The sequence below is a fragment of the Triticum aestivum genome, chromosome 1A, assembly GCF_018294505.1.
Source record: "Triticum aestivum cultivar Chinese Spring chromosome 1A, IWGSC CS RefSeq v2.1, whole genome shotgun sequence".
In the NCBI taxonomy this organism is placed as follows: Eukaryota; Viridiplantae; Streptophyta; class Magnoliopsida; order Poales; family Poaceae; genus Triticum; species Triticum aestivum.
This window is the reverse complement of record NC_057794.1, coordinates 381,645,251-381,653,962: the sequence shown is the minus strand read 5'-3', so window position 1 is coordinate 381,653,962 and position 8,712 is coordinate 381,645,251.

Sequence of the window (8,712 nt, the reverse complement as noted above, 5' to 3'; positions counted from 1 at the left end):
TACCGAAAGGGCTCCTACTAGTAAAAAAGTAAATTCGGTTGAAGAAATTTCTTCTATGAGTGATAAAGTTGATGCTCTTATGAAATTGGTTACTATTAAAAGTGCTCCTACTGATTTTAATGATATGCCTTTGTCTACTTTGATTGAGCAAAATAGTGATGCCATTGATGTGAATTTTATCCCTCAAAATAATTTCAATAACAATGCTTATAGAGGTAATTTTAATCCTAGGCCTTTTCCTAGTAATTCCTCTAATAATTATGGTAATTCCTATGTAAATCAATCTTATAATAATAATAATAATAATAATAGGAACACCACTGATCTTGAGAATAATATTAAAGAATTTATCAACACACAAAAAGTTTTCAACACTTCCATAGAAGAAAAATTGAATAAGATTGATGATTTGTCTAGAAGTGTTGATAGAATTGCTCATGATGTGGAAATTCTTAAGATGAATTTTTGTGCCTAAAGTATATGAGTCAATTAAAGCTCTTTATGTTTCAATGGATGAAAGTAAGAAAAATAACTCTATTCTTAGAGCTAAAAGAGAACTTTTAGAAAAAAACTTTTTCTAGTGATTATTCTTGCAATGATGATGAAAACCTTAAAATGATTGGTGTTTCTTCTATTGATTCCTGGTTTAGTAAAGTTAAGAATGATGAAAAAGGGAGTGGATAAGAGTCAACTTTAGGTAGAAGGCATCCGAATATATCGGAGGGTGAAAATCTTGTTGAGAAAATTTATAAAAGTGTGTTTGGAGAGGTCAAAACTTTAGCTAGTGATGTGCCCACTCTTTTGGATTGCATTTCTTTGTCACTTGTTGACTATACTTTCTGGTTCATACCAAATCTTAGTTGTTATTTCAAAGCAAATATCGGTTGCTAACTACCCTTTGCGCGGTTTGCAGCTTCAGATCTGCCATCCCACTGCCACGGTCAACACTATACTCATCATGCTTATGGTTTCCCCATTTTATGATGACCACGATCAGCCTACGTGGTTCGTGTCGTAATAGCACTACTCCACCCATCAAGCTAAACAAGCTTAGTTGTACAAATTCAAATATGATATTATGCTGATATTAGTAAAACTGAGAGATGTTTAATTGGTCAGCTAAATGTTCCTACTTTAGTTTCGAAATGCATGTGAGCCACATATGAGAGACCGAAAGGAATATTATTTCTCTGTGTGCTCTGGTTCATCATGGGTGGCCAACCGACATTGTATAGAAAAACTTGTATTATCTTCAATCTGCTTGCTCTTCTGCTCTTCTTTAAGATGATCCTCTTCTCTTGCGGTCGACTGGTTAGGTCTAGTTATTCTCCCTTAGTATATTTTGAATCTGTGAGGTCAGGTTGACTTGTTCTTGTTTACTATATGTTGAAGCTGTTATCTGCGAAGTATCATCACTTCTGGAGCTCTCATATTTTGAGTAGTAGGCCACATTATATTAATGCACACACCAAATTACAGCATGCATGGCACCTCTTAGAAGAATTGCAGAGATAGCACAAAGGGGTTTACAGGGAGGAAGTATTGGATTAGAATCACTTCTGCATTACAAAGATAATCTCACTTGTTTTTATGTTTTCATGCATGTGAGGCATTGGACATTATCAAAATGAATATGAGAATGGGCGCACGAGAGGAATATTGCGGAACAATCCACTGGCTAACAAACTTGGCAAGGAGGATTGCCTATCTTATTCACCCATCAAGGTGCATGCTCTAACTTGGCAAGGTTGTATTGGTCGCACATATTTTTCATCTAACTTGTTGCATTACTTCTAGTTTGTTACACCATCTGCTAAGTTTAAGCATCATATATGAGTATATGCCATACCTATCCATTTTCTATACCTATTCCATGTGTTGTCATACTATGTTTTTCCAGTCAAATGTTGTTCTTTCGTAATAGATGTCCAAAAGGAGGAGGGTGATTGCAGATCCTCAAGGAGTACAAACTAGGTATTTGGAAAAGGTAGTGATCCCTGTTAAATTAGATAGATCAGCAGCCACAGAAAACCCATGCCCAACTGTAACAGACTTTACCCCTACTCTAGTGGCCAAACCCCTATTAGAACTGCTAACAGCCCAGCGTCAGGTACTGTCTATGATATCAACTCAACATTTGAACTCCTAAATTTCTGCATGTGCCTTACCTTGTCTCTTGTATGAAAACTAATTTTATATGAATCTCCTTGATCAAAGGATCATAGGATCTCACGACAATATTGGGCTCTGCATTGCTCTTGTCAGTACGTCTTGCCCTTTGTCAGCATACTTACACTCATTGTTGTTTGATTATGTAGCATCACTGTAAATGTTCGCCTCTTTATCCTTCCTTTGCTTCAAATTATAAGATCTCTATTTACTCTTAGATAAATTTAGAATTAACACAATGGTTATGAAGTTTTGGAATGCTCATGTAAGTACCTACTGTCATGTACTCCCTCTGTTTCAAATTAATTGTTGATTAATTGGATGTATTTATAACTAAATAGTGTTAGATACATCCATTTGAGCGACAACTAATAACGGACGATGGTGGTATTACTGTACATGCATCGCGAGATAGTTGATTGTCTAGCATTACTCTGTATCTTATCATATTTACATTTACTCTTGCCAAAATGTTGAATAAAGCCAATGCCACTTCACACGTTGATGTATGCATTCCTCTTGTCCGTACCTTTTGCCTTGTAACGTTGTACTTAATTAATTGCTATTTGGTTATGTATCATCAATCTGCACCTGAGCTTCATTATCCTCTATTTCTTCCAATATTATTGGATCTATATTTACTCTTTGAAAAATGTAGAATAATGGCAACGCTTATAAATAATTTTCTTTGGGGAATTTATTGAATTATCTTTCCATCAACATGGAGAAGGGCTTTGTCCAGCCTGTGTTAACATGTAATGTAAGTTCATCCTTCTCAAGCCTTCAAACTTTGTTCTAGTATAGATTTGGATAGGCATCATTTCCTCCACTGCTGTTTACATCTGATTGGATGTTTGCAACAACTACCAATTTTAAATTGTAGTTGGAAAAACATGTTCCTTATGCAGAATGGATCCATTTATTTGCTTATATAATTGTGAAACCTGTTACGTGTCTCCTTGTTTCTCTTTCAGAGTCGTATCTCTTATGCCAGGCAGAACTTTAGGATAGATAGTGAGCCAAACCATCTTGAAGACAGTGAGATGACCCTAAGGTCCTGTCTTGATGAAGACAGTGAGTTGAAGCTACTCACCAGCAGGTGTGAGACAACCTCTGTGTAGACGCTGCCTCAATCAGTTTGACTTCTTCAGTCTCAACTTAAAGCGGAAAGGCTTGCTTCATCTCAGCTCCGACTTGAAGTCAAAGATGTAATGAAGATGTTAGGGGACTGCCTTGCACACTATGGTGCCATACAGCTAGGGATGAAGCATCTATCGTTAACACAACTGAGGTCTCATCAGCTTGTTCGTCTGCTTGTGGGGCCCGAGATTGCATTGATAGTTTCTCTTTGATTGATTGTATTTATTTGTTGCAATCCATGATAAATTCACACCATGCTTATGAACAAAACAAAGCTTTTACTAAACATATTGTTGATGCTATGATGAAAGCTTTGAAAGAAAAATTGGAATTAGAAGTATCAATTCCTAGAAAATTGCATGATGAGTGGGAACCTACTATCAAAGTAAAGATTAAAAACTATGAGTGCTTTGCTTTGTGTGACTTGGGTGCTAGTGTTTCTACAATTCTGAAATCTTTATGTGATGTGATTGGTCTTACCAATCTTGAAGAATGTTCTTTGAATTTGCACTTCGCGGATTCTGCTATTAAAAAGCCATTGGGAAGAATTAATGATGTTCTTATTCTTCCAAATAGGAATTATGTGCCCATAGATTTTATTGTTCTTTATATTGAAGAAGGATAAATAAAGGAAAAAATGTGTCTTGGTAGACCGTTTTTACTTACAAATCCGTCTTGGTAGACCTTTTTACGCACTATCGGTGCCATGATTGATATGAAAGAAGGCAATATTAAGTTCCAACTTCCTTTGAGGAAGGGTATGGAACACTTTCCTAGAACAAGAATTAGTCCACCTTATGAATCAATCATGAGGTCATCTGATGGATCACGAACCAAAGATGACAAAACTTAGATCCTTGCTTTATGCCTATCTAAGGGCGTAAAACTATAGCGCTTGTTGGGAGGCAACCCAATGAATAAATTTATTTTTGCTTTCCTGTTCTTGAGTGTTAACACAATTATGCTACTGTTATGATTGTGTTTTTTATGTTTTAATTAGTGTTTGTGCCAAGTAAATCCTTTAGGATCTTCTTGGGCAACAGTTGTTTGATCTTGCTTTTGCGCTCAAGAAAACAATTATCATTTTTAACCAGAGAGATATAAAATACCAATTCCAATTTCAGTAGATAAATATACAAATTAGTAAGGCCTTCCTAATTTTTCATAATTTTTGGAGTTACATAAGTATTCGAACTAGTCAGATTACTACATACTATTCTGTTTTGATAGATTTTGTTTTCTCTGTGTTGTGTGCTTATTTTGATGGCTCTATGGTTTTCTTTGATGAGGTTTTGCCATAGAAAAGTTGGAATATAGTAGCTATAATACAAAAACAAAATATGAATTGGTTTGATGCAACACTTATAGTACTGGTTTATTATTCTTCTACTAACGGATCTCACGAAGGTTTTTGTTGACTTTTGTGTGATTGAAGTTTTCAAGTTTTGGGTTATCTTACGATGGATGAATGAAGGATGTAAGAGCCTAAGCCTAGGGATGACCCAGTATCCCAAGCTATTATCCAAGAATGAACAACCAACTAAGCTTGGCGATGCCCCCGAGTGGCATCCCCGCTTTCTTCCAACAACTATCGGTATTTTACTCAAGACTATATTTTTATTCGTCACATGATATGTGTTTTGCTTGGAGCGTCTTGTATGATATGTGTTTTGTTTTGTTTTGTGTTTTAAGTCATCAATCCTTGCTAGACACACCTATTTGAGAGAGCTAAAATTATATCATGACTTGTTAGAATTGCTCTCTCTGCTTCACTTAAATATTTTATGAGCTAGGACTTTCTCTTGTGCTTCACTTATATATTTTTGAGCATGGTGTGCTTTGTTATTTTTGAAGAAATACTCTCTTGCTTCACTTAGATTTATTTGAGAGTTTGTAAAAGTTTGAAGAAATTCTCTCTTGCTTCACTTAAATTATTTTGAGAGAAAGAAAATTTGTTATGCTCATGATCTTCACTTATATTTGTTTGAGCTTATGAAAAGCAACACATGAAAATTAGTCCCAAAGTGATAGATATCCAAGAAGGATAAAGAAAGGAAAACATGTGTCATGAAGATCATTGGACAAAATAAACTTGATTCTTAGTAATAGTTTTGAGATATGATGATGTGATATGTGAGTCATCTTGATTAGTAATTATGCTTTAGTAAGAATATTGGTGTTAAGGTTTGTGATTCCCTATGCATGCACGAAAGTCAATAATCATGCAATGAAAATTTTATCCTACTCGTGGTGCATTATTCGTGTTAATTATGCTTAATGCTTGCTTATGATATTATTCGTTTCTTGGTTGGTCGCCTCTCAATCTTTTGCTAGCCTTCATTTTGCACTAAGTATGATCTCAGCTTGTGCATCCAAAAACCTTTAAACAAGTTTTGCCACATGAGTCCACTATATCTACCAACATGCGGTATTCTTTTGCTGTTCTAAGCAAATTTGAATGTGCCATCTCTAATTTTCAAAATAAACTTCTCTTTTGTGTGTTTGTTTCGCTCGCGGAGCGGTGAGGGGTGGCTAATATTTTCCATGCTAGATGTGGTATTCTCAAGATGAGTGTTTATTCACTTGTCATTACATGAGAATAAGGCAAAGGTATTAGGGATGCCCAGTCCCAAAATGCAAAAACAAATGAATTTACTTTATCTTCTCAAATAATAAATTCCTTGGAAAGTGTTGGTATGGAGGGCACCCGTGGATACGGTTAGCCATGGAAAGTGAAAGTTATGGTGGAAAATGCAATAAACTTTATTTTCTGTTTGGAACCGCCTATGATATATCTATGCATGGAAAGTATTGGGAACTCTAAGTCGTTTTTGTTGGTGGGATGGATACACCTCCCAAAATGTTTTAATCTCTAATTTTTCGCTTTGAGCTCGGGCACCTCTACAAATCCCTACTTCCCTCTACGAAGGGCCTTTCTTTTTACTTTATGCAATTTTTATTTTGAATTTGAGTCTCCATCTTCTCTCATAAAAACCACCAACTAGGAGGCAATACAATCGTGCTTAAGTATTCGGTGTAGTTAATATTCGAGTGTGTCTCATGAATGGATCAATGTTTGAGCATGATGGGCTAGGGATAACTTGTTTTACCATTGATATGTTGAAAGACATGGTTGCTTGTTGATATGGTTGAGTATCTAAATTATTATGTCAAAACTAGACTATTGCTTTGAATCACATAAAAGTCCAAATGTCCATGCTATAAAGAAAATAATATGATATGACATGATGAACAACACTCTTCATCAAAAAATTTGTTTTTATCACTTACCTACTCAGGATGAGTAGGAGTTAAGCTTGGGGATGCTGATACGTCTCCAACGTCTCCATAATTTTTGATTGTTCCATGCTATTTTATTATCAATCTTGGATGTTTTATAATCATTTTATATCATTTTTGGTACTAACCTATTGACATAGTGCCAAGTGCCAGTTGTTTATTCCATGTTTTTTACATCGCAGAAAATCTATATAAAACGGAGTCCAAATGCCACGAAACTCCATGAAGATTTTTTATGGGCCAGAAGGAAGGCAATGGGCCCTGGTTGCACCTAGGGGGAGTCCCGAGGAGGGGACGACCCACCCTGGCGCGCCCTGGTGGGTTGTGCCCACCTCGGGTGCCCCCCGGACCGCCTGTTTGCTCTATAAATACCCCAAAAATCCCAGAACCCCAGGGGAGTCTATGAAATATTCATCCAGCCACCGCATAGTCCAGAACCACCAGATCAAATCTAGACACCATCTCAGATGGGGTTCACTACAAAAAAGACACATCCATGACATTTTGGTCCGAACGAAAAATTTTCTGTCATACTTATGACACTTCTATGACAATAATTGTGACAAAACCCGATATCATCATAGATGTAGCAACCAGACCTCAAACAGTCTGATCTCTGTGCTCCGGTGTCATCCCTGGATCAGTAATGCTGACACCACACAGTACTCGGAGGATTTATAATAGAGTAGCAATCACACACTTATTACATCGAGTGTCTCAAAAGAGAACTTATTACAATAAATATGGCTTAAGGCCATCTAATTACGATAACAGCGAAAGGCTTGGAAAATAAGTGAGTCCATCAACTCCAACGGCATCACTGAGTATAGAACCACGACCTAAAAACTCCATAATCGTCATCTGAAAAGTCTGCAACATTAACGTTGCAGCCCGAAAACGGGTCAGCACATGGAATATGCTGGCAAGGTAACACATAGAGAGTAATGGAATGAAACAACTATACTATATGCATATTTGGCTGGTGGAAAGCTCTATGGTTACAGTTTTGCAAAAAGCCAATTTTTCCCTACTTCAAAAGGAATAAATTTAATTACTATCATGGTGGTTGTTAAACATTGAGAATGGTTGACAGCATTCTCAATCCCAATTAAGCATCATCATTAACCCAACAAAATTAATTTTAGAGTAAAATGTTGAGATTCACATGATAATCCAGATACTAGATACTCAAGATGGCCATAACCGGGGACACGGCTAATCATGATTAGTTTGGTACACTCTTGTGACGCCCGGATAATTAAGCTACAGCAACCATCTACTAATGATGCCACGTCACCTTGATTACTGATGCTAATCTTGCGTTAGTTCGAAACCGATTCTAATTCAAATTCAAAATTAGGCAAACATCAAAAGTTTTCAAATATTAAAAACCAAAATGTCCGGGTTGTGTCAGTTATTGCACAGATGACTATGATGAATAATCCACATTTTTATATAATGTATAAATGCACTAAATGATTTAAATGGTAGCAAAAACATTTTTTAAATGCCTTTGGTATTTTATAAAACACAAAACTAATTTATTTTGGGTTAAAACCTTTTGTGGCTGAGGGTTATTTTGAAACGTTATTTTAGGAGTTGTTGTCATATTTTACTAAGCAAAAATAATGTGGGTCTAAAATTTAAAACCAGAAAAGAAAATCAATAAAAGAAAGAAACTACAAAAGAGAAAGCAAAAAAAGGGGAAAAGGACCCACGGGCCAGCCGAACCAACAGGCTGGCCCATTCGGCCAACCGGCCAGCCCACACCGCTACCCCCCTCCTTATCCACTCCCTCCCCCAAACCCTAACCGACAGCCACCCACTCGCCCCCCCCACTCGCTTTCTCCCTCTCCCCCTGATCTAATCGGGATCGGGCCCGACGCCGACGCCGCCCCTCCCGCACTCCCCTGCGCCCCATGCCGCCTGGACCGCGTCGGCCACCTCAACCGCACGCCGTGCGCCTCGGACTCGCCGTCCCCAGCGCCCGTGGACGGCCCGCCGCCGTCGTTCGACCCGAGGCGCTGCCCGTCGCCACTGCCCGGGGCCACCTCGCCGGACCGCCGCACCATCGCCCCCTGCCTCCTCCCAGGCGCCCCCCTA